This window comes from Sinohyriopsis cumingii, chromosome 9 (genome assembly GCF_028554795.1).
Source record: "Sinohyriopsis cumingii isolate HCF-2022 chromosome 9, ASM2855479v2, whole genome shotgun sequence".
NCBI classification, from domain to species: Eukaryota; Metazoa; Mollusca; class Bivalvia; order Unionida; family Unionidae; genus Sinohyriopsis; species Sinohyriopsis cumingii.
In genome coordinates, this window is record NC_142969.1 from 66,612,594 (window position 1) to 66,640,051 (window position 27,458).

The 27,458-nt window shown below is 36.0% G+C and overlaps 1 protein-coding gene across 3 annotated transcripts in view; it reads right to left on the reverse strand.

Annotated features, from left to right (window-relative positions):
* Positions 1-27,458, reverse strand: part of LOC149791944 (thrombospondin type-1 domain-containing protein 7A-like) — a 172,171-nt gene that overhangs the window by 87,176 nt on the left and 57,537 nt on the right. The window contains exon 1 of one of the 3 annotated variants that reach the window (XM_089969298.1): positions 7,054-7,230. The exons of 1 other annotated variant lie outside the window; for it this stretch is intronic. The gene's annotated coding sequence lies outside the window, so the exon portion shown is untranslated. Of the gene's footprint in view, positions 1-7,049; positions 7,231-27,458 lie in introns of those variants that run through there. One more of the 3 variants, XM_089969299.1, reaches the window with a different exon arrangement.

Sequence of the window (27,458 nt, forward strand, 5' to 3'; positions counted from 1 at the left end):
ACTTTACAAGGAGATGTAATTGATAATGACGTGTAAGAAGTTTCGAGAAAAGAAAAACAGTTTTATATTCAGATGGCCTTCTGGACCTTCTTTTGGGTTATCCTTTTGAAAGTCCGAAGGTCTGTTTTCAAGTACAATGAGTTCTGTAGTGACTGGAACAGAGTTTCCCATATACGGTATATAGCATGTGAAACCTCGAATTTTCTTCAGTGTATACTTGTTGCATAAATTTCCAAGAGTGAATAACTTCAATTCTGAACTTCTGAACTCACACAGTTTAGAGTAAAAGATACAGCCAGACCTCAAAGTAAAATACACTATGATGCAAGCAGTTATTTCTAATGAACCATATAGTATTAGATCATCGAAGAACAGAGTATTGTAAAATTGCCGAGCGACAAATTTAAGGAAGTGTACCATAATCCGATAATGTTTTCTCAGTGTCCTAATAAATTTAAATCTTTATTTCAAACCAGAAGTCTAAATGTGATTAATAAAACAGAATCTGTAGAAAACTTGTCTCGTACTAACTTTAAACGTAATAAGGGGCTCAAACCAGATGTAATTCAGGAAGTTAGATTTGTGCTCTTTAACGTCATCGGTTCCAAACATCACAGAACCATACTGTTATGGTGTAACTACGCTGAATAAGTTGGACTGTGTGGTATGAACGCTTTCCTAACTGCACCATGCATAATTTCCGTACTTGATAACTGGTAACGACGGTAAAATGGGATTAAAGTATTTCGTTTCAAGTATCGCGCGATCTGTGAGTGCAAATACAAAATAAGCCTTGAAAGTTCTCGTTAATATTCAGAATTTTTCCCACTGTATTTAAATGGGGGCAAAAGTATACAAAATGGACTGTGACATACTATTTCACCTGAGTGCGCATCGCAGCTTAAATCTATGACAATATAACAAGGATGTAAACTGTATTATTGATGATGCACTCCAACTATGGAGTACACTAAGACAGATCCACTTTATCACTTGTTCGCTTATTTGCAAACAACACACTTCATCCCGTTTACAGGCAGGATGGAGCTTGATGAACAAACAATATTTAGTTTTCTATCGAAATTGCATTTTATTTTTGCAAGCAACAATACGGCGGTCTATCATCATTTATTAGTAAATCATGTCATGAAGATAAATAATAAAACATCGGCGGCGGCAAATCTCTCTCTCTCTCTCTCTCTCTCTCTCTCATAAACTGAAACTACACTAAACAAGTCAATCAGTTGTTATTGCATACTGTTGTAATCAGTGATCAGTGAGAAAATAATTAACATTTATTTACTGATTTGTCCCGGAGATTCGATGACCAGTGAATAATAATAATAATAATAATAATAATAATAATAATAATAATAATAATAGTAGTAGTAATAATAATAATAATAATAATAATAATAATAATAATAACAACAACAACAGTGTGGACTTAGCACAGCGCCTAATCTTCAGAAGCTCTCTGTGCTTTACAATATTTGATAATACATAAAAACATATACAGCAACAAAACAAACCATGAAATTACAAAACAAAAACATAAACATGCTGACAATAATTAAGGAAGGAAACATTATATTCTAAGTCTGTTATTGTAGTCGAAATAAAGGAGTTTTAAGAGCACTCTTGAACGAGATCACAGTGTCATTGTGTCTAAGATCGATGGACAATTCTTTCCACGTAGCTGGAATAACTTTACTTGTTTTTAATGAAAAGTGGCAATAAAGCCTAAACAGAAATCAAAATTGTATTGGATTCGGCTTTTTGGCTTACGCGTAATAATCCGGCCGGTTCAAAATTCCGATCATTTTATTACAATACTTCTTTCCAAAGACTATGCAAGGTAACTAATGCTGGTCCTTTGATACGTAGTATAAATATTAGTGTGTTACAACGTAAGACAGTCTTTATGCATTTGAAGCTATAACAAATGCAATGGATTTTTATCAAAAATATAGGAAAATAAAGGCAATATATAAAGAACGTAATAAATGTAATGTTGCCAAAAAAGAAAAGATACTCAAACAAACTGAAAGAAAATTATGCAGAAAAAGTTATATTCATTAAAAATACACATTCAAACTGTGAATGCTTGTTACAGATCATTGACAAAACAACAACAAAGAAAGTGAAAACAAATTAAAATTTTACCCCAAACAAAATAAAATACTGGCATGCAAGCGCTTTTAATTTGGATGTATTTAATGTTCAATAATAAGCAAGACACTGTTTGCAGTGATGTGGGTGTAACAATAATTACTGGTCAAATACCCTATATGGCACTGATACGTATTCAATGTTTTTTTGGAATCAAAAGAATAGATCTTCCAGTTATTACTTCAGATTCCTGACACGGACATGGATATGTCCTAGAAGATTTAGACCACAGAGAGTATTCCACTGAATAATTCATATCCCCAACCACGAAGTATGAAAAAGTGTTTTGTTGAAATTCAGGCACTTGAAATGATTACTATTTCAAAAGCTATTGATGAAAGAACGGTGTCTGACTCAATGTCGATGGCTTTGATACATTGACAATACATTGAAAAAATACAACTGAAAAACAATCAGAGCAAATCAGCATGTTCCATAGGATAAACTACAAAAAATGACTTGATGAATAATAATAACACATATCTACTAATAACTTCAATAATATCTCATAATCAATCAATCACGGCTGACACAAATGATGTAGAAGTTAAGCATCGTTTATGTACATACACTACTGCGCGATCCGTGCACATCCATTCAGCGTAACACAACACGCACTGTATTGTCGCGTCTTCCGTCACGCGTCTTTGAAAACCAGTTTCTAAAATCGTACAATCTATAAAGGTTTATGCCGAGTTATACCAGCTTACCACAAACGGTTGAAATCTATATTTGAAATCAAAACCACAAGGTTGTGCAAGAAACAATTTCCACCATCTTCTTGTTTCAAAAACAAACTTTTTATTCTACCCTGCAAAAACTCATATTTCGTGTTTGAATATTCACACGTTAATAAATAAAATACCCCGACCTCCAAGTAAGACTACCATTTCAACTCAGAACAAGATTTCCGAATTGGAAGATGGTCTTTTTTTAGAGGATCAGTTTGCTCGTTACATTATAAATTGGACTTAAACAAACATGGATGCTGTTAGAAGCGGTCTACATACAGAATGATGATATTCTGCAGTTATGTAAAAATATACTCATTGTCAACGAAGGCCAGAAATATGTCCGATAGTGAATTTATAGTAAATGTCTTTCGAATAAGAGTTATCTTACTTGCAATAAACCATATTTCCTTTAGGTACTTAAGGAGTTGGGCTCATTATCAGAAAGGTGCGGGTCAGCTGTGGTGTGTCCTTGAGCAAAGCAATTTATTCTACTTCTCTCTGCATGATAAAAACGTAAGTGTTGTTGTGCTGTAAACGCCACTGAGTGGGCATCAGCCCACACACACACGCATCAAAGAAAAAACAAAATATTGAAAATATTTCCGCATTATGACAACAGTAAAGGAAGAACTAAAAATCTCTTTATCAGAGTAAATATACTTTTCAGGTATGAACATGCCATTCCCAAAAGAACTTTTTAAATTGCAATACATCAATTTGCATTTAATCTATCATATGAGACATATTATTATAAATTTAAACAATTATCAAAAATGCAATGCGACAAAGGCATACAAATCATAGATAATAGTAACTATTTTGTAGCTCAAATATAAATTTTGAATTAGGGTCATAACTGAAGACAAACAAAAAATGTGCAATAAATGTTTAAGTTACGTGAGAATTTTTGACTCAGATAAGTTAAAAAATTATTTATACGTTCTTATTATTTATCAGTGCTTCCAAGAGTCACTCAACCAGCAAAAGGTAGACATTTAATACTCTGGCATGATTTTCTTTCATTGTTTTACGAAATAACATTATCTTGTGCTTTACAATGATATATTTTTCATATACTGCACACAAATGACTGGAATACGTTCAGACCGAGCCATTACCACCGGCATATAAATAACGCTTATTATATTTGCCAGTGTCTTTAGATACACGATCTGTCTCAATCCCTACCTTGTAAATAAATACCAGACTTGAAAAACAAAGGTTGTTGTTGAACAAATATGTGGGTATGCATGTTTAATAGTCTTGGTTGAGTATCCATTTTGTTTTGATCAGTATTCATTTCTTATTTATGCCACGTTCCACAATGTCACGACGATCGGATTTTTCAGCCAATGTTTAAATTTTCTAAAGAGGTAAAACGAATCCAAATTATTCCCTAAAATCCTAATTAGGTGCGATAAATGCGACCTTTAAATTATTATGTAGACTGAGGTCTAGCTTTATTATGTAACAGCTGCGAATTATATCCCAATCAGTTAATTAAGTGTTCATAATATAGCCTTCCTGAATATAATGTTTTTCAACACGTTCATATCTTGGCGATATCTACAATACACATTTTGTGTTAACAAAATTCCTAGATTAAGAGATAGAAAACAACACACGAAGCAAACATCATCGATATACATCCAATACTCATTCCCATTATTTACAATTAAAGTTTATTCAGACAGAATCGAGATTCAGAAAACCCTTTAATAACTGTATGTATTTGGAAATCATGTACTACCGAAACAGATTATCTGTAGCGTTTGTTGCCGACGCGCTGATGGAAAAGTGTACGTTACTACGTCAGGCACAGCTCTTGTAGAGTATATAGTCTCTCTCTCTCTCTCTCTCTCTCTCTCTCTGTTTTCTAAGTACCATCCTTTTTCCAAGCTTTTTGGGCTGCATCATGTTTCCCTTTCTCTCTTTCAAAACTTTTGTATGCATTTTTGCTCAATACAAAAATATCTACAGCATATCCTGCCGCAATCAAATGATTTATCTCTGATTAGATTTAACGCATTTCCATATAGCCTCATGAAAACGGAGTCGGGAAAGAAATCGGTTTTGTATGTGAAAAATACAGAATCCATTGCGCATGCGTGTTAGTTGAAACTTGTAATTTTTTGGGTAAATGTACTGAATGACAGAGAAAGTATATATATATATATATATATATATATATATATATATATATATATATATATATATATATATGAACACAGATGTTTCAGCATCAGAAAGAATCGGACTTTATTTTCCATACATACACTCGGAAAATCAAGAGGTTAACAACATTTGTATTTGCTGTCCACAAACACGGCGCGGTCACTTTAAAAGTTGATTTGGAACGACTAGGAGGAAACATTGTCAGTTTTTGTATTTGTAAGTCAAGGAGCATTTGTAACCTACTTAAGTTTGAAAATTTTCTGACAAATCCGTTTACGAAAACAGCTCTTGCAGAAAGAGCAGCTCGGCTAACATAAGTTAATTAGTGATAAATGTTGATAGCACATGTTCCAGTAAAATAAAAATGAGAGCAAAAGGATTACTTGAATGATGCAATGAGAAATTGAATGAATATATAGGCGTTTATCCTTTAAGCTAGGTGTAGATAGGTATAAGAACATTGTCTCTCAGATTAACTCATAAAACCTCAGCTCGCATTAACATGTCTCCACGACAAGACACGTGAGCCACCTGGTGCATTGGTATGTATAACAAGTTTGACGTGTGTATATATATGTAACAAGGAACGGAATCTGTATTTTCTCACTACTGGAATATGTAAAAAGCTGCACTGATTTCACCCCCTTGTACTAATACAACTTGCCATGTATTACGTGTACATTATACTAATCATGGTGAATTTTGCCCATAATTAAGTCACTCTTTGCGTGAAGAAAGTAAAAAATGATAAAGTAAATGATAAAGTAACAAAAACACTAAAAATAAAAATGTACCACAGAGCATTCAAGGCGAAAATTAATGGCCGTACACTGTCCCGAAATATTTCTCTGTTGCATCGAGCTAAGATATATACTAAAACAAATAGAAAATTATGTGAAAGTTCTTCTATTGTAACAGAAATCTAAATTTGAGACCCGCAATTTCAAAACCTTTTTTTAGCACTAACCAGATGTTAGAGTTAAACTCTCAAAATTAGATTTAATACTTTGAATATGTCTCTGTCACTGAAATTTAGACGTTTTGGAGATGGACAAAAGTTACGAAACTTATACTTTTGAGGCCTTGAGCATGGGGTTTAAGTTAGGGCTCAAAAGTCTCCACAATACTGGGTCTGGCTTAGAGATAATAAAATGTTTGAGCTTAAGTTTTGTGTCAACCATTCAAAGAAGAGTTAACTTTTGAAAACACCTGGCTGACTGGCTGAGATTTGAACTTCATTATTTAATTCGAAATCAGAGTTTATGACTTGAAAGACTGGTACTATTATTCTACTAAACCAACTTTGCTTGTTATGTTCATATGATATAATCTATATTTACATGTTTGTATAGTATTATAAGTTATAGGAAACTAGTAGGCACCGGTTAAAATTTTAAAGACACTGTCTCGGGCTTTAAGCAGGACCGGCAGTATGAAGATAAAAGTATGTAATCTTAGACTCATTAAACCAGACTCTCAATTATCTCAGTAAAATCTCAGAATTATTCAAGTATCCATACTACCGGTCATATAAAGTTAAATTGATCGAATTATATCAGTAAGACTTGAGATGACTTCCAGTCTTTTCAGAACTTATGCCAAATTTCGTGTCATCTTTTTAATTCCGCTTCGCACTTATATATCGCCGTCATTCGAAGTTTTACCGGCAAGAAACGGGTAAAAGCCTAATAAATCTGTCTGAAATAATGTGATCAATAAAGGAAATACAAGAAAAGTTTCCAACAAAATAGGAGACAGACAGCGACCGACAAATATACATGTATACATACATAGCTATAAAGATACATAGAGACGGAAAGACACGCATACACGCACACCTAACTACCTACCTAAATATATACATACGTGCATCTTAATTCGTATGTACTTCGAATGTAACGAGAGAATCTTCAATAAAAGTAAAAGAAGCTGTTTTAACGTGTATGAATATACGAGTTAAACACTCACCCACCTCATTGCAATGCGTATTCCTTGTTCTTGACACAGAGGTGTATCCCTTGTTTTCTGTTTATTTCGTCTTCTACACAAAGAGAATTGGTATGATAGACAGGAAAACACTACACTATATTAAATCAGCAATTGATCTTCTGGGCGGACACTAGACATGCTCTGGGCCAGTAGACGCTAGCTGTGGTCGACCTTCATTATACTATTTCTATTTATACCAGATATAAGGTAAGAGACAAGAATTTATTCAACAGTGTAGCTGTGTACCATTGGACAGAGAGAAAAGATGAACCTAAATCAAATATAAGACCATGGTGAAAGAAAGTACACATGCATTACATTGAACATAAACAATATTACGTACTCGTATATTTTAATTAAATAAACTCGACGATTCATAGGATTATATGGCAGAAATATAATTAGCATGCTACGATGACATTAATTTCTCTAGCATGAAAAATGGGTTCCAACAAATGTACAGATAACCCCTTTAATATAAAATATACCAGTAAGGAGGGAGGAAAGAATTATGTCAAGAGAAGAAGCAATTTGTTGAAGAAGAACACGCATTATATCTTAAAATCCTAGTTATGTGCCAATAAAAGACAGAATGTTCAAATGGTTTGATTTTACACGTAAAATATATATATAATATTTGAAACTGAGCCAAATGTGTGTCATATTCTGATTAAAGGAACTATCAACTGTCATAGTTTAAAACACCTTTTACCTTTGTGAAAATCTTTGTGCAATGTATTGACCTGTTAGAGTGAAAGCAACTGGGTACATTACCAGTATTCCTGGCACCATCTGCTTGAATAGCTTGCCTCGTAAAGTTCCATGAAACTTGTCTTAAATGATACATCTAAATAAAGGACACATGACCATAATGGACACTCAGCAATCACCATATAAGAACCTCGATTTGCCTTGATATAAATGGCAACCGTCTAAAGTGGACAGAGGTCACACAATTTTGTTTAACCTCACCGCATGTTACGTATAGCATGCAATATATACTAAAATGAAAAACTTACCTTGCTTGCAACAGAGGATTTACTCAGTTACACTATTTACTTACGGTTTTTAATGAAATATATTTTCTCTCTATATCTTACTAGTATAGTAGTTAACTACGATTCAAAGTTCCAGCGGGTATTGTTAGACAAAATAAATGACACGAATGCTTTAGGGCAGACATAAATTTATCGCATATCATACACACCTCCTTATGACGAACACTTGTCGATAAATGACGAAACTGTCCTTAACTGTGTCATATATATTGTTTTTCTTCTAATGATCACCTACGATTTATAATAACGACATGTGGTGTAACAAAAAAAAAAAAAACAACTCATTAAGTAGTGGAGTAATATGCATAAAGAACAAAGTACATCAGAACCTCACACATTTATTGTGTTGTCAGTTCCAACTTGTCTTGTTCGATTTTCCCTAGTATCAATGCAATATTTACGCTGTTCGATTTATTTGGCTGCATGCAAGATTTCTGGAACTGCATGGTTCAACACACAAACACACACAAACACACACACACACACACATATATATATATATATATATATATATATATATATATATATATATATATATATATATATATATATATATATATATATATATATCAGATGCTATGTTTACTCGAAAAAAATAAATCATGACAAATCAAGTGCTATTCAGAGATCTGTTGACTATCGTAGTATGGGAGAAACGACACTTCTGAAATAATCCTACTTTTATACCCCAACTCTGTCTTTAACATCAGGACGTAGGAAGTCATTGGAGTCAAACTGAGTATTCGGATCATTGTGAGAATTTGATTTGTTTGGTTTTGTGGATTTAATGCCACATTCTAGTACACTATAGGTCAGGGGTGCACACCCCCGGCCCACTAACCTGTTCTGTCTGGGTCTCATGGCAAATTAAAACAACACAGAAATATTGTCCGTGAACAGTAATTATATTAGAGAAATTAGTGTCTGCGTCCCTCGAGTGGTCTTAGAAAATGCAATCTGGCCCTTAGCTGAAAATGTTGTGCACCCCTGCTATAGGCCATGCATGGCGGTCAGTGTATTGTCGTGGAAGAAGAACCCGGGAAGAACCACCAACACAATGGAAGCTACTGGCAAGCTTTGTCACATACGTGTCAAGCATTGTCAGCGAAGTATATCAGTCATCACCCAAATCAGATTGTACACGTAGGGTCAATCACTGTCATCGAAATTTGGCAGTTATCTCCTAAATCATATATCACACTTGGGGTCAATCTCTGTAATCAAAGTTTGGCAGTCAAACATTATTCTAATTAAAGTAGTACACAATCAAACGTTTTGGACCTTGAATATGAGTCTGAGTTTCTTGTTGAAATAGTTTTGAAAAAACTCGACCAAGCCCCTCTGTCAAAATCTTATTCCAAAATAGTTTGACCAAACAAATGTCGTATTTATACATTTTGAGTAATATTTCCAATACTATTTTTCCATGTTAATGTCGCTGTATTTCAATCTTCTTTTACTTAGTACCAGTCTTGTGTGTATGTGTGTATGTATGTATGTATATATATATATATATATATATATATATATATATATATATATATATATATATATATATATATATATATATATATATATTGACCTAATATACAGTCTCGCAGGTAGTACTTGTTAGATCTGAAACAGGCTAACAGCGCAATTTACGTTCTGAACAAACCACATGTTCAACAAGCGTGGAGCTTAAAATGCCATATAAAAAATGACAGAAATAAATCATAGCTGGCAAAGATCGCATTCACATTGATTTACTACGGAGATAATAGTCCATCACATATGAGATAATATTATCTGCCCAGGATAAAGACGAAGCTTCCATAACATTACGTGTCCTTCCTGCTATTTTTTTTAAAAAAATAATAGTTTTTACTGTATTAATCTATATTTTCAGTAAAATAAAAATCCATATATTTAATTACTGCTCTGATGATTTTCCTTGATATCTGGGATGGCATCATGTATCTAGTATAAAAACCAAGCTTATTTTACAGACAGTGAATACTACCAACTACGTGGCAATCGATGATATTCATATTGTTGTACCTACCAAAAATACAGGAGGGTTCAGGTCTACAAGATGCCAAGAAATATTTCTTGATATCAAAACATAATTATCGCGGCACAGTTTAGAAAAGACGAGGATTATGAGATTGTGCGTGCATATTTCAGTGCGTGCGTGTCTGCGTTCGTAATGTAATCCAAGTACAACTAGCTACGTGTGTCTTTTGTAGAAAATTAAGATTCCATGACAAGTAGTAAATAGTGTCGGTTATTTCAAAAAGTAAATTATTATCAGAACGACAGTGTTTGTTTGTGATTTAGATTTTAAACGTAGCTTTAACATTTTTTTTCTCATCTCGCAACGATGTCTGTGGTACGGTAGTTTATAGTGATGTCTAGCACTGGGGCATCATGCCGCAGACATATAGCATGATGTCCCACCCAGTCACATTATCCTGACACCAGGCCGACCAGTCCTAAGACTAACCTCTTGATGCTGAGCACCAAGCGAGGCAGCTGTTAGTACCATTTTTGTAAGTCTTTGGTATGACTCGGCCTGGGTTAGAACAAGAAGGACAGTCCTGAGTGTTGAGCCAACGATTTAAACACTGTTGCAAATAGTGATAACGTCGAGCAAGCATACCATATAACGAATTGTCCTGGCTTCATGGCAAGTCATCCCAAGTATGACAAAACCCATCGTGAAGTTTAGAAAATATAAGTGAGTGAGAGAAAAAATCTAAACGCCATTTTCCATGACTGATAGTCACCGCAAGATCAACGGGATGAAAAAGTGTGTCGTAAAATTAACTATCTCAACTTTCTAATGAATCATGATAAGTATAAAAAGAGTTTATTAAGACATTTAGGAAATATACGCAAATAAAAAAAATCTGAACCGAAACCTTTACAAAAATGTAATCGACTAAGATCTTGACTCAACAGTCAAAGGAGCAAAGCGAACATGTCGCAGAATGAACTGTTTTAGCTTCATAATGATCCAAACCAACAAAGAAAAAAAAATACACAAAGAAGTTTAGAAAATAAAAACATTAACCAAAACCTTAACGCCTAACTGCTAATACTGTGATCTTAATCACAAAGTGAAATGGGTGATCAAGCGTGTCCTTGATTGAAATATCTTAATCACAAAGTGAAAGGGGCGATCAAGCGTGCCCTTGATAGAAATATCTTAATCACAAAGTGAAAGGGGGGATCAAGCGTGTCCTTGATAGAAATATCCTAATCACAAAGTGAAAGGGGCGATCAAGCGTGTCCTCGACTGAAATATCTTAATCACAAAGTGAAAGGGGCGATCAAGCGTGTCCTCGATTGAAATATCTTAATCACACAGTGAAAGGGGCGATCAAGCGTGTCCTTGATTGAAATATCCTAATCACAAAGTGAAAGGGGCGATCAAGCGTGTCCTCGATTGAAATATCTTAATTTTCCAATAATGCACCCCAAATGTGATCAAAATTGATCAAAGGGTTTAGTCAACATAAGTTAACGGAAAGGAAATTCAACCAAACAATTAAAGAAACTTTCGTATGACTGTGACCATGATACCGCGGTCAAAGAAGTTAGTGATCATACTGCAAAATGAATTGTATTAGCTTCGTATTGATTCGTGCAACGTATGACGAGAAACTATCAAGAGGGTTTAGAAATAATGTGAAAATGAAAAAATGCGATCCGAGCCTTAGCAATATGCTGACTCCGCCGCCGATGCAACAGAAGATTAATATGTCTTGCTTTCACACTAACCTTGGCTCAACAAACAAGCTTACATTGCAGTAAATATTAACAACTACATCAGAGTGGTTGAGTCAACTTGAATCAAGATATAAGGCGTTCAATGATTAGATACGATTATATTCATCAATATCCACATATCTTCTGCGTGGTGTACGGGCCTTGGATGGCCAAGTGGTCTAAGGTGCTCGCCTTTGTAGAACAACCTCCTGACACCTAAAAAAAGCCAGACACTCAAAACATTTATAACAAGTATTACAATCTCCTGACACCTAACAAAGCCATGCATCCAGAGTATTTCAAACAACACAATCACATGCAGAGTAGGACGAACCAATAGTATATGAATCTGGCAATGAAAAAAAATATATGCACGTGCATAAAGTTAGTTATGTTTATAACAAGAAGTGTGTCTTTTGCTTACACTATCTAAACTGCCGATAACGAAAGGTCTTCAAAAGCCTTCAACAATTCATTTAATCAACCAATAAGAACCTTAATTATATTTATGGACAAACATGAGTGTTTTTGTTTTTATATCTGTTAGCTTTATTCAAATTTAATTTTGACATATCTATGTTTTTCAACATATGAAGAAAAAATCTGTCTAAAAATATTTACAGAATAAGGTAGGGAATGCATAGGAATATTATTGAACCTGATAGTTTATTATATAGAGAATTAGGGATATGCTTGTATGTATCATAAGTTGTGATATTATTGTTGTTGCTATAGCCTTTATTATAGAACAAATGTGGATGGAATATTTAGCTGTGAGTGTATGAGTTGATATAATGGTTTAACTGCCATTATGATGATGATTATAGATAGAAGAAGACGTGGAGGGCCGGGAGATTAGGCAGTAGTGCGAAGGCACATGGCCGGAAGAATGGAAACATGGGTACCGGAAGTACCGACAAAGTGGGCCGGAATAACCGAAGCAAGGAAGCCGGAAGTACCGACAAAGGAATACAAGGCGGAAGTTACAGATGAGAAGGACACGGGGAGGAAACAACCTCACCTTTAATTTCGCGTGATGAAATAACTGGCAATTTCAATAGGTCTTATATGGATTGGAAGCAATTGCATTGAAAAATTGTCTTGTAACTGTTGAATACCTTGATATAGTTTATTAAATTGTTATACCTTTCACCTTAGTATTTTTATATTTTAACACATAGACCATCGACTTTGCTGACTAGGGGTCGGAGCTATTTAACCTTTTAATCATCCGTCCTTCTCAGGGGTTAGCAATAATTCCGTATGGGGTACGTAATAATTCCGGAAGGGGCACCTGCCACAAAGGTTTAGTAATTCAAGCCTAAGTTTACTTATGTGCGGTTGTCTTCTACTCACTTCTGTGTTCCCGTTCTCTTTTGATATTTGGCAGTTGTTCGGCGCGTGCCCTGTGTTCCCACGTTGTTGCCGTTTCAGTAATAAATGTATCCCTTATACAGTATCTCTACTAAAAAGCCATGTAGTAAAAAGACTGGTTTAATTTTCCTTATTTCCTCTTTTCTATTTCCAATATTCTCACCCCATTCTTTATTTGGCTTCATTTGTGGTCCTCATTTTAGCATTGGTGACCTTGATCTTGAATTTGTTTTCAAATTGTTCTACAGTGGCTGTTAGGAAATTCTCATATGAAAAATCTGATCTGTAATTCTTCCGTCTTTGTCTTGATTTTTCTCAAAATGGGTTATGGTTCCTTGGTTACTCAGTGCGAGACATAACTAAAGGATCAACTATTCACAATGTTCCATGACAACCCTTGACATCTATAGCATGGAAACTATTTTAAATAAGTGCCCTCTTCTGGATAAACATGCCTATGCCCATAACAAAGAGAAATCAATTAGATATTAAGAGAGCTCACTCCGTGGTCTTTTAGCATTCCATGATGCCCACAGACACTGATTCGAAAGTCAACGTTGTATGAAATGTTTAACTTGTAAAAACTTTCGTGCGACATGTGTCGATGTGATTACTGCTACTTTAATTTTAACATGAGATCCGATTGGGTCAGGTTTTTTTTCCAGATGCACATATCATTGGATCAGTATATACGAGTTCAATTAGCTAACGATGCAAAGACTTGATGTGGAGCAAAGTGATTCGCTAGGGATGATGTAGAACAGTATACATGTGCTTATTTCCTTTGTCAACATTTGCGATAAATAAGCTACACCTGTTGTTTATGGGCCTCTAGTGTGACAAAAATAACATGCAAAGGAACTTTGATTGTTAATATATTGTGTATAGGCCACGGGTCTATGTGGAACGATGTGAATGAGCTAAATGTCCGTGTGGAACGATGTGTATAGACCAAGGGTCTGGGTGGAACAATGTGCATAGGCCAAAAGTCTGTGTGGAACAATGTGCATAGGCCAAGAGTCTGTGTGGAACAATGTGCATAGACCAAGAGTCTGTGTGGAACGATGTGTATAGGTTAAGGTTCTGTGTGGAACGAAGTGTATATTCCAAGGATCTGTGTGTAACGAAGTGCATAGACCAAGGATATGTGTGGAAGGAAGCGTGTAGACCAATTGTCCGTGTGGAACGAAGGGTATAGGCCACGGGTCTGCGTGGAATGAAGTGTATAGACCAAGGGTCGATGTGGAACGAAGTGTATAGGACAAGAGACTGTGTGGAACGATGTGTATAGGAAAAGGGTCTGTGTGGAACGAAGTGCAGAGGCCACGGGTCAGTGTTGAACGAAGTGCATAGACCAAGGTTATTTGTGGAACAAGGTGTATAGCCCAACGGTCCGTGTGGAACGAAGTGTATAGGCCAAGGGTCTGTGTGGAACAAAGGGATTTGGGTCGCTAATCTATGCATTCTGATTAAAATCAGAACTCCACTGTCCTACGTTAAGCTCTGATATCGACCTCTCAGTGGTTATGTTCTGGTCACCTTTGAATTAGCCAGTGAAAAAGCAGCTTTCATAAATCTGAAAATGAATCAAATCATTCTGTTCCCAAACGCAAAAATATAGAACTTCATTTGATTAGCTGATACAAATGGCGATATTAATAACATCGTAGTTCGTTGTCAGATCTTCTTGTAGGACGGAGGAGATCGGATTTTGTCAGATCGAGGTTCTGCGTGGAAAGTAGTGTATCTGTAACCCATGAATAGCGAAGATGAAGTACAATAAGTTAAGTTCGTTTGTAACTATCGGTACCTTAGACGTGTGTATCAGGGGTACGAAAGATAGATGATTAAGTCCCCTTAATACTTAAATGTATGTGTACAAAGGGAAAACTATCTGCACTGTCTATTTTCTGCAAATGCCACTTATTGTTGGGTTCAATAAAAAGGTGACTTCTTTGCGCAAGTAAAATAAATATTACCGCGAGTACTGGTATCACCACAATGACTAATGATTATCGGATACCGCTAGCATTATTAAATGTCATTAATTTTTGTATAGCTTTAGCTTGTTACCGTTCACAAGCAGTTCCAGTGATATTCTTTTGTTGACAGATCATCTTTCTCTGAAGCTTTTGCTTCCTATTTGAATTAGAAGATCTGACAAGATTAAAATATGTGGCATTTGTGCAGCATGGGTAGCCACATTAAAAGTACGCAATTTCGTTGCATGTGTGAAAGGCGGTAGCCATGTGGGTTAAACAGTTGGTCAATAAGACCTATTATATTGATTAACCAATCTATAAATTGTTCCCGTATATATTTACCGTAGCAATTGTTCTTGTTGTTGTAGTGTTGAAGGCCATTTTTTTAGCACAAGATATGCTATACGCGGAAAACCCATGGAAAAATCACCGACCCACGAGAAAACCTGGCAGTTTCTCGTGGGTCGGTGGTTCTTCCCTGGGTTTTCCAGTGTTCCTCCTTCACCAGTTATACTGGCCGCCATGTATAGCCTATCTTGTGCTGAAAATAGCGTTAAACACTACAACAACAACATATATGATGTTGCATCGTGGTGCATAATAGAATTTAGTAGTGAGTAGTGTTACAACTTGTACTTGTTTGCATTTGAATATATAGTGTGGATTATGAAGAGTTAGGTATTGTTGGCCTTTGCAGCAGATTACACTATCCACTTCCATTTTTATCCTAACAACTACATACATTAATCTTGAATATTACTAATTTGCTATACGCTACATAACAACATATTGATAATTCATCTATACATAGAAGATTAAATTTCTACTAAATTAAACGCACATAATAACGTATAAATCTTACGATACCTAGTTAGGAAAGTGAGACGATTATTTTGTATATAAACTTTGTCAAATGCAAATACATACATATGATTGTGGGGATTCAGTAGGAAAAATGAGCATATTAGAGGCAGTATTATATAAATATGGATGCTAGTACAAGTCTTTTTGACATCCATACACCCGACGGTATAGATTTTGTTACTGGTCTATCTTAGAAATACAACAAAATCAATGGGCTTAGAGTCGGTAATATGACGTGTCTAAAGCTAATTACTGAAGAAATATTTCTCAACTTCGCTTTTTCTTGTACTTTATACTCGACAAAATGATCCCTAAAGAACTGAAAGTTCTTTTATTTGTTGGTTCTAATTTGTATGGAATGAAGTGGAGAGTAACACTGGAGACAAAAATCCTCCAAAAACACATTTAGTTTAAGCTTAGGATGGCAAATATGAGACTTTTATTGGCAAGCAATAATAATAATAATAATAATAATAACAATCTATGACGAGGATAACTCATTTTGGTCATGAAAGACCGATCTGCAATGTGGTCCCCAATTTTGTAACCGGTTATGCTATAAAAATGCAATATATTTAAAATGCACAGTCAAATAACCTCGCATACGTATTCACGCAGATTTCAAATCAATTAACTGTAGTGTTTAACAGATACATATATGAACAAAACAATTCACAGGCCTACACATTTCAGTATGTCAGGAGTCGTATATTCATACATACACCGAATAAAACATGCATATATTATGGACACAATGATACAATTCTGTATTGGGAGGCTTTGATAAATCAATTCAGCTGGTCAATAAAGTATTTATTTTATGAGGTTTGAAAAGAAGCTTTGAATTACGTATCATCAGGGGTAAGGAATTCCAAAAGGTAGGTCTTGATACAGTAACAGACCTTTTGAAAAGGTCGGCTTTCGACCACGTAGTTTGGAGATCGTTGTCAGTTGTTGATCGGAGATTACACTCAGTGTTTGATGAGCTTGGTTAAATTAGGTAAGGGTCAGAATCTTCAGAAAGACCCTCAGTAAAAAGATCCAAGCAGTTTACTTCTTAATGTCAGAGCCTAGAAGTGCCTTTTAGGCAACATGACTTAAAACCGGGGAAAAAAAGAATTCTATATAGACGACGTTAATTTTCCCAACGCATTACGAAAACTTTTGCTTACAAATAACAACCATTGCCCAAATACTAGAAAATTGTAATTTACCACATTATAAATGTGGTTTTTATTATTTAAATTAAGATATTTTTTTTATATATAATTGAGGAGAACCAAGATGGCCGCTATCGCTTAACCGACTTGAAGCAGCTGATCCGTTTTTTAGTGCCGTTTTCATGATATTTGTGCTTGTTGCCTGTTTTCATCTTCGTTATTGTGTTCATTATGTATTGGCTGTTAAATTCGTATGTGTTTCTACATCTCCTTGTTTTGGAAATGAGAACAATTAGACTTTTTCTCAGATGTCTTGCTCCACTGTTTTTGAACAAACCCCCATCACGTGATACTCGCCAGTCAACCCGTTTATGCTACGATGGACCCTCATTAATTGCTTCAAATGATTACTCCTTGGCTCTCCACACTACATTGTGCTCTAGACTAAACGAACTGGGACTACATTCATCATTACCTAAATGTAAACAGAAGCGAAAAAAGAAAAGTTGTTTAAAAGCTGGCCAACGTAGAACAGGAAGAAGAATTCCAGTTATCTCCCTTATTTCGGCTCAACAATTTAAAAACAATTCGACCGTTAATTTAGATGACCTAATTCAAATCCCTATTAATTCGTCAACCTTTGTGTCAGCTATCCAAAAAATACCTCTGCGCATTGCATTATTTAATGCCCAGTCAGTAGGACCACCGGAAAAGCGCACATAAATAGTTAGATTTATCAACGACCAGAAAATTGACGTATTTTTCCTGACAGAAACATGGTTAAAAACATCAGGAGATGAGCCCAAATGTGCGGATCTAACACCCACTGGTTACTCCATCAAGTCGTTCCCCCGTAATTGTGGCGGAGGTGGAATTGCTGTCATCACAAAGAAATCCATGATAAAACGTCTTAACCACACCACAACATTCAATTTCGACCACACATCGTTTGAACTAGTCCAAACCTCACTCACACTGGAGAAAAGGTTAGTCCATTTTTTCTGCCTATACCGCCCTCCTCCTAGTAGAAAAAAACAAGCTGGCTGACTCTCTCTTTTTGGAGCAGTTTCCGAATCTCCTGCACTATGGAAATTCGATAGGTGGCAACCTGATTGTTTTTGGAGATTTCAACTTTCACTTTGACTGTCCCGGAAACTCAGACACATCAAAACTCATAGATTGCATTAATGTTTTCAACCTCGAACAGTCAGTTAACCAACCCACACATAAACATGGTCACATTTTAGACTGGATTCTTCATAGACCCGATGATAACATTCTACGGTCCTCCCTGGTATCCCATGACCTTGCATCAGATCACCTCTGCATTATATGCCATCTTGACGTATCAGTCCCTAACCCTCCACCTTTATCTGCTACTAAGAGAAACCTCCGTATGATAAATAGAACCAAACTAATGCACGACATCCACGCTAACCTAACAACTTGCTTACCTCCTACCGCATAACAACTCGATAACTGCCTGCGTTCATTGTTTGACAAACATGCCCCAGCTACCAAGTGCAGAGTATCAATTCAAAAGTGTTCTCCATGGTAGGGAACAGCTTCGCACTGCTAAAAGAGACCGCCGTAAAGCTGAGAGGCTCTGGCTTTCCACCAGACTCACTATTCATAAGCAAATCTATGAAGCCGCTAAGAAGAATGTCACAAATATAGTCCATGCAGCGAAATCAGCCCACTATACTAGTAAGATCATGGAAAGTTCCAGCTGCAAAGAGCTCTACGAGATTACTTACAAGCTAATGTCAAAGAAAAAATCTTAGAAAAGGTTGTTCTATCCCAGCTTATATCTCATCTAAATTCAAACAGTCTTTTTAGCAATGTATAATCTGCATATCGCCCTTGCCACAGTACTGAAACTACTCTTCTAAAAGTAGTTAATGACATTATCTCTGCGTTGGATAGCGGAAAGATTACAGTCCTCACCCTCCTTGATTTGTCTGCAGCATTTGACACAATAGACCATGATATATTATTTCACCGTCTCCAGCATGTATTTGTCATTCATGATACAGCCTTACTGTTGTTCAAGTCCTACTTGGTCAACAGGACACAAATTGTATCTGCAAATGGAATACACTCCAGCCCAGTTGATATATGTTGTGATGTTCCACAGGGGTATGTTCTTGGACCTGTTCTCTTCATTCTGTACACTCAGTCGCTCTCAAGTGTCATAGATAATCATCCAGTGTCTCACGCTGATGACACCCAAATATACAAATCTAGCCACCCAACTGAAGTTGATGCTACCATCCAAGGTGTAGAGAGGTGCATTTCTGATGTGAAATCATGGATGACATGTAACAAGCTGAAGATGAATGATGATAAAACTGAGGCAATTCTGATCACAACACAAACACTTTCTCATTCACATCCTTTACCTCAAACAATAAATATCAGCAACGCCAACATTAAATTCACACAATCAGTACGAAACCTAGGTGTTACTCTGGACAGTACTCTCACATTGCACCAACATGTCATGAACATATGCAAGGCTGCATATCTTGAGCTGAGACTCATCAGCTCAATCCGCAAATATCTGTCAGTTGATGCCACTAAAACACTTGTGTGTTCATTAGTACTTTCAAGACTGGACTATTGTAACTCAATTCTGTCTGGTTCATCTCAATATCTGCTCCAGAAACTTCAAAAAGTTCAAAACACAGCTGCTCGGATCATACTTAGAGTACCACGATCAGAGCACACCTCCCCGCTGCTCTGTACCCTACACTGGCTATCCATTCGATCCAGGATCAAACACAAAATTTGTTCTCTGTGCTACGTTTCACTGTCGGACTCTAGTCCAACATACCTATCCGATCTCACCCATGTGTACACACCAGCAAGATACCTACGCTCCTATTCTGACAATCGTATACTCATTATTCCCACTATGAAAACAAAGTCATATGGACAGCGTTCTTTTGCATACCAGGGCCCAGCAACGTGGAATGAATTGCCCACTGAACTTAGACACAAAGACACAGTGATCACATTCAAGAGAGCTCTCAAAACGCACTTATTTCGACTGCAAGAACAAACTTAAAGACCTAATAATGTTTCCTACCTTAAATATTCGCAGCATGTTTTTGTTTTATAATGTTTTCTCATTTCATGGTGTTTGTTTTTGTAATCATATTATTATATGTTGTTGTATCTTATAGGTGTTGTCTAATGTTGTAAAGCGCTTAGAGCTTCTAAAGATTAGGCGCTATACAAAGTCCTCATTATTATTATTATTATTGTTATATAGTGTACAAGCTGAAGCGCAAATTAGAAAATGTTACGCTATTTCCAAAAATTAAGAAAAACATATATATATATATATATATATATATATATATATATATATATATATATATATATATATATATAATTTATGGATCAAATATTAGGCATAAAGAAATGTATCTTTCCGGTTGGCCGCCCGTCTCTATTTCTCACTTCCGGACCGACCACTTTGTCTCCATTGATAAAAAAATTTAAACCAAAATTTCCGAAATTGATTTATACTTCTAAAGGAACCGGTTATGCCCAGTACTTTGAAGTACCTAATACACTGTATACACATTATATATGCTAATTAAAAAAAACAGCACTTCCTGCCTATTCATATTTTTGTAAAAATTCTTTACTTCGATCCCTCTTGACAGGATCAGACCTTAGTCATAGTTGTACAAATTCTTTACTTCGATCCCCCTTGATGACAGGATCAGACCTTAGTCATAGCTGTGTAAATCCTATACTGTGATACCCTTTTTGATAGATATAACATTTTTCATTTTTGTGTTCAATTTTGTATATTTATCATCCGTGATGATAGATCCATATATCAATCATATTTGTTTATAAAGGAACACACACTGATTCTTATTTCATTACTCGTTGACGTTATATGTTCTGATTTGTTCCATTTAGGAACGATATAATTTCTTTATACCATATGTTTGACTTGGTGAACAGCATTTCGTTAATTCCATTCTTGGACTTCATGCACATTAGTTTGATGTCAGATTCATTGTTACAGCGCGTTTTATCGAGAGGGAAGTGGGGGGTCAGTGCAAGCGGGCAATGCGATCGTTATATCAAACGCGGTCCCTGGATGGATTCCATATCCAAAACAACATTACAGCATTACAGACACACTTTTAAATATACCCCTATATCACTTTATCTCATTTTTCTACACGAATTGTAGGTGTAGAACTTATGAAAACTTGCATACTTTATCTATGCTTGCAACCCTTAATCACCTGATGTCGTCTGTATGTAACGTAATAAATGAGACGGATGTTTTTCAGTACCAGTCTAATTCGGTAGAAAAGTATGCCAGTCTCACTTCTTGAAGCGCGATCTTTTAGATTGAAAATTACATAGTCGGCCATATTAATGTCCTTAACATCGTAGATCGAAAAGTACCATATTAGCCATATTAATGTCCTTGACATAGTTTACTGAAACGTACAATATTAGTCATATCAATGTCACTTCTTAGCACAAATCTGCACAAATAAACTTATATACGGGAATAAATGAAAAGTGAAGAGAAAATCTCGGACTCTTAGAGTAACGTGTGAAGATGTCGGGAATGGAAATTTCTTAACGCAACCGTGCTGTGTCTGCCTAGCAACTCTGCGATATCGCATGATGCCCTAATGCCAGACATTACTATAATCTGCCACACTGCAGACATCGTAGTGATATGACTGAAAAATTGTTAAAGCTAATTTAAAAAGTCCAAACACACACACACACACACACACACACAACAGCATTACTGCAATATTATTGCAACATAACTCGTTTGTAAGACGGTTCTTTCTGACGACACATTATTAGCTATATCATGCCGACGAGTGTATTTTGTGTGTTGAACGCCATCTTTTTCAAATACCTTTATTGAGCCAAGACTCGAAATCACGCAGACATAGTGAGATGAAATTCGGATTATATGACCCCGGGGCCGCCTTCAAATGAATCTGATATCATATCAAATTTATATATGCCCCATGCACAACGAATTTACACCACGTCGACGTTTTTTGCGAATTTGCCAATAGCCTCGTGCTGACCTCACTGCAGCTGATCACAAGACATTGCTAGGCAAATAGTACCGATTACTTTGGGACGCTGCATGAATGAAAATATCCCAAGGTAAACAGAAAGTTCAAACAAGTTAATCATCGCGGTCGAACGGTAATTAATGTATTGACAGGTGAGGCTGTATAATTTATTCAGATATGTTGGTAACCATTTCTAGCTTTATACTATTGATACAGCATTTGAGATCTACATGTTTAGTATTTGTGTACTTAATGATTTGAAGGGAACGTGCACACGGTCCTTTGTATATACACTCCTGAATTAGATTCAGTTTCCTGTGACATTATATTTGCTGTTCATTTTGTCAATTTTAGTTTGCTAGAGTTAAACATCTTTAATTTAAATTTCGTCGATGTTTACCGCCACGTTCATGAAAATGAAGTTGCGGTGGCTCCGTTGGTTCAGTGCGGGTTCGATACCAACCCAGGCCTGCACGGACTGGCTGTCTTTCTCAGTCCAGGAGAAAGGCACTGAACTTCATTTATTCACCGAGTTGGCGAGTGGTCTCCTGGCTGCAATGTTAAACCTGTCATGTGCTAAAAGATGGCGTTAAACCCCACAAAAGCAAAACTAACGGAATTTTTAATGTCGTGTTACCATATCAATCATTTTTTTATTTTCTATATGGTGACGCTCTACAATTTCGTATTTTGCATAGGATTGGGATTTTAAAGAAAAGGGATTTCCAGACTGGTTATCCTGGCGATTTAAATGACCCTTTATCTCTTTCGTACTTTTAAACGAAATTTTAATTCTCTTTATTTTGTTGCATGATTGACGGGTGTAATTTGGGTCAAAGAGTATACTACTTTTATTTACTTCAGATGTGCACCTATTTAACAAGAAAATGATGCTACCTCCGCCTAGTAATTTTCACTACCTGAATTTCAAGGGTAAATTGCACACAAAAAACCCAGCTGATACCATTTTTAATTTTTTTAAAATATAATTTGTAATTTATTCATCGCATTTTCAAAAGCTGGTATTATCTTCTCTGCCAAATTTATTTTCCTCTTTTAATAACTGCTACAACTAGTGTACTTTAGACTAATTAGGGCTGATTTTTCAGGCACATGAGAGCAGCCATTTTTGTTAAGTGGTAGCTGGTGATCCCGGCTCATAACAAAGTTGGCCCATTACAAGTTGGTCCAATACAAATTAAATTAAGTAATGTCCCATATACTAGGCCCATAACGGAGTCGGCCCACAACACCTCTTGTTATTCAACAAGGAATATTTAATCGAAACATATTATTCACTAACTAATTAGTTATTCATTAATGCTTATGCAAACTTCACGGATTTGATTAGCACAGATAATACAGCCACCTTCTCTTGGAAATTAGCGTTTTAAGTAGAAACAATATTAGAACTGAATCGGCATTTCATCGTGTATATATATATATATATATATATATATATATATATATATATATATATATATATATAATAATGAGGGCTTTGTATAGCGCCTAATCTTTACAAGCTATAAGCGCTTTACAACATTAGACAACACCTATAAGAAAAAAAAACATATAATAATATTATTACAAAAACAAACACCATGAAATTAGAAAAACATTAAAAAATAAAAAACATGCTGAGAATATTTCAGGTAGGAAACATTATTAGGTCTTTAAGTTTGTTCTTGCAGTCGAAATAAGTGAGTTTTGAGAGCCCTCTTGAATGTGATCACTGTGTCTTTGTGTCTAAGTTCAGTGGGCAATTCATTCCACGTTGCTGGGCCCTGGTATGCAAAAGAACGCTGTCCATATGACTTTGTTTTCATAGTGGGAATAATGAGTATACAATTGTCAGAAGAGGAGTGTAAGTATCTTGCTGGTGTGTACACATCGGTGAGATCGGATAGGTATGTTGGACTAGAGTTCGACAGTGAAACGTAGCACAGAGAACAAATTTTGTGTTTGATCCTGGATCGAATGGATAGCCAGTGTAGGGTACAGAGCAGCGGGGAGGTGTGCTCTGATCGTGGTACTCTAAGTATGATCCGAGCAGCTGTGTTTTGAACTTTTTGAAGTTTCTGGAGCAGATATTGAGATGAACCAGACAGAATTGAGTTACAATAGTCCAGTCTTGAAAGTACTAATGAACACACAAGTGTTTTAGTGGCATCAACTGACAGATATTTGCGGATTGAGCTGTTGAGTCTCAGCTCAAGATATGCAGCCTTGCATATGTTCATGACATGTTGGTGCAATGTGAGAGTACTGTCCAGAGTAACACCTAGGTTTCGTACTGATTGTGTGAATTTAATGTTGGCGTTGCTGATATTTATTGTTTGAGGTAAAGGATGTGAATGAGAAAGTGTTTGTGTTGTGATCAGAATGGCCTCAGTTTTATCATCATTCATCTGCAGCTTGTTACATGTCATCCATGATTTCACATCAGAAATGCACCTCTCTACACCTTGGATGGTAGCATCAACTTCAGTTGAGTGGCTAGATTTGTATATTTGGGTGTCATCAGCGTACAATTGGTGAAACACTGGATGATTATCTATGACACTTGAGAGCGACTGAGTGTACAGAATGAAGAGAACAGGTCCAAGAACATACCCCTGTGGAACACCACAACATATATCAACTGGGCTGGAGTGTATTCCATTTGCAGATACAATTTGTGTCCTGTTGACCAAGTAGGACTTGAACCACAGTAAGGCTGTATCATGAATGCCAAATACATGCTGGAGACGGTGAAGTAATATATCATGGTCTATTGTGTCAAAAGTCTGGAGACAAATCAAGGAGGGTGAGGACTGTAACATTTCCGCTATCCAACGCAGAGATAATGTCATTAACTACTTTTAGAAGAGTAGTTTCAGTACTGTGGCAAGGCGATATGCAGATTATACATTGCTAAAAAGACTGTTTGAATTTAGATGAGATATAAGCTGGGATAGAACAACCTTTTCTAACAATTTTTATATGAATGGGAGATTATAAACTGGGCGGTAGTTCTTTAATATATATATATATATATATATATATATATATATATATATATATATATATATATATATATATATATATATATATATATATGTTTAGATGATCACATTAACGCATCTTTAGGTACAGACCATTGTGTGCAGTGTTCAAGAGTAGTCAATTCAAAGCAAAATGTCATTGTTTGTGATTTTGTTATCTCATGGTATGGAAATTGTAATACATGCCTGCTACAATCATTTTTCGCTACCCATATTTCGTTAAATGTCACTTTGTTGTCCATCCTATGGACTTTACAGGTACTGAATTGGGTCAAGAAAAGAAGACGTTGAATATTTACTGCTGATAATAAATTGATATAAATGAAATATTTAATTACGGTTAGTGGACCGCTCGGGTGGCTTAGTGGCTAGAGCGTCCGCCGCGAATACGGGAGGCCGCGGTTTCGAACCCAGGCCGATTCATACCAAAGACTTATAAAAATGGTACTAACAGCCGCCTCGCTTGGCGCTCAGCATTAAGAGGCTAGTGTTAGGACTGGTCGGCATGGTATCAGGATAATGTAACTGGATGGGACACTATGCTACATGTCTGCGGTAGTATGTCCCAGTGCTAGACATCACTATAAACTGCCACACTGCATACATTGTTGCGATATGACTAAAAATCCAAATTACACACACACACACACACACACAATTACGCTGAGTACTGAGAGAAGAAATAAGACAGGACAAAGAGAATAAATGTTACACTAAAAAATAAATTAAGAAGAATTTGAAAGATTTGCTTTGCCTCTGTGCTTCTTTTTTTTAAATATTTGTTTAACTCAATTAACATATCGGCCGTACAAGGACACAGACGTTTTAAACTTAGAATAATGGAAAATATTAACTGTTGATACTGGGACTGTAATCAATTTACACGTGACAACTCGTGCTTACAACCACAAGCAGTAGAGTAGACACGTGCTACCTTCAGCTCGATTATTAATTAACAGCGGTAGGACAAGACCAGTTTCAAAATGTTGATTATGCAGTATATAATTTAATTTATCTGGGATTATGATTTGTTCCACTCTATTTCTATTGTAAAATAAATGACTGTTGAAAACAGCGTACAAATAATTTAAAAAATGAAATAACCCTTGAACATCATCGCATTCTCATTACTATTATGTTAATCGTGGACCGAAAGGCCGAATATGTAATGGACCGAGTATGTAATGGGCCGAGTACGTTATGGACCGAGTATATAATGGGAGTGTACGTAATGGGCCGAGTATGTAATGGGCCGAGTACGTAATGGGTCGAGTATGTAATGGACAGAGTACACTGGGCCGAGTATATAATGGGCCTAGTACGTAATGGGACGAGTATGAAATGGGACGAGTACGTAATGAGCCGAGTACGTAATGGGCCGAGTACATAATGGTCCGAGAATGTAATGGGACGAAAAAGTTATGTGGACCGAATACGTTATGGGCCGATTTGGTTTGGCCGAGTTTGTTAGGGGCCGACTGCTATGGGCCGAGTAGTCCCTGAACATTGTTATCTGTGTGGTTAGGTACTTCATGTACAGTTTCCACAAGCACTATAATCGAAAAAAATTTCAGCCGCAGTACATCTGGGTAATATAGAGGTACGCCAACATTCTCTCTTATGTGCATATTGCAAATGCAAACAACTTCAAATTCCACCTTTCACTCTCAAAAGTACGTAACATCTGTAAAACGCCCATATCCACAGTATCTCTGTGTTATTTATTTTCGCGGAATTCTCCAGGAGAATTCGCTAATCAGCTCCGGTTGTCAGATCAACTCAGCCGGTGTAACGCGTTAGAACGTTGTGGGTTAGCGCCGAAACGCTACACAAAAGAGGATGCTATCTGATAAATGAACCGGTCGCAGTGAAAAAATGTATTCATATATTACAAACAATAATAATAATAATAATAATAATATCCAAAGGCATCATTTCGTCCCTTGCTTATTTTCACTCAATCCACAGCATTAATAATGCTATAGATAGAGTGAAAATAAGTAAGGGCCGAAATGATGCTGCTGGATATTTGTTAGTTCTTTAAGAATCAATTAGTGTATGTC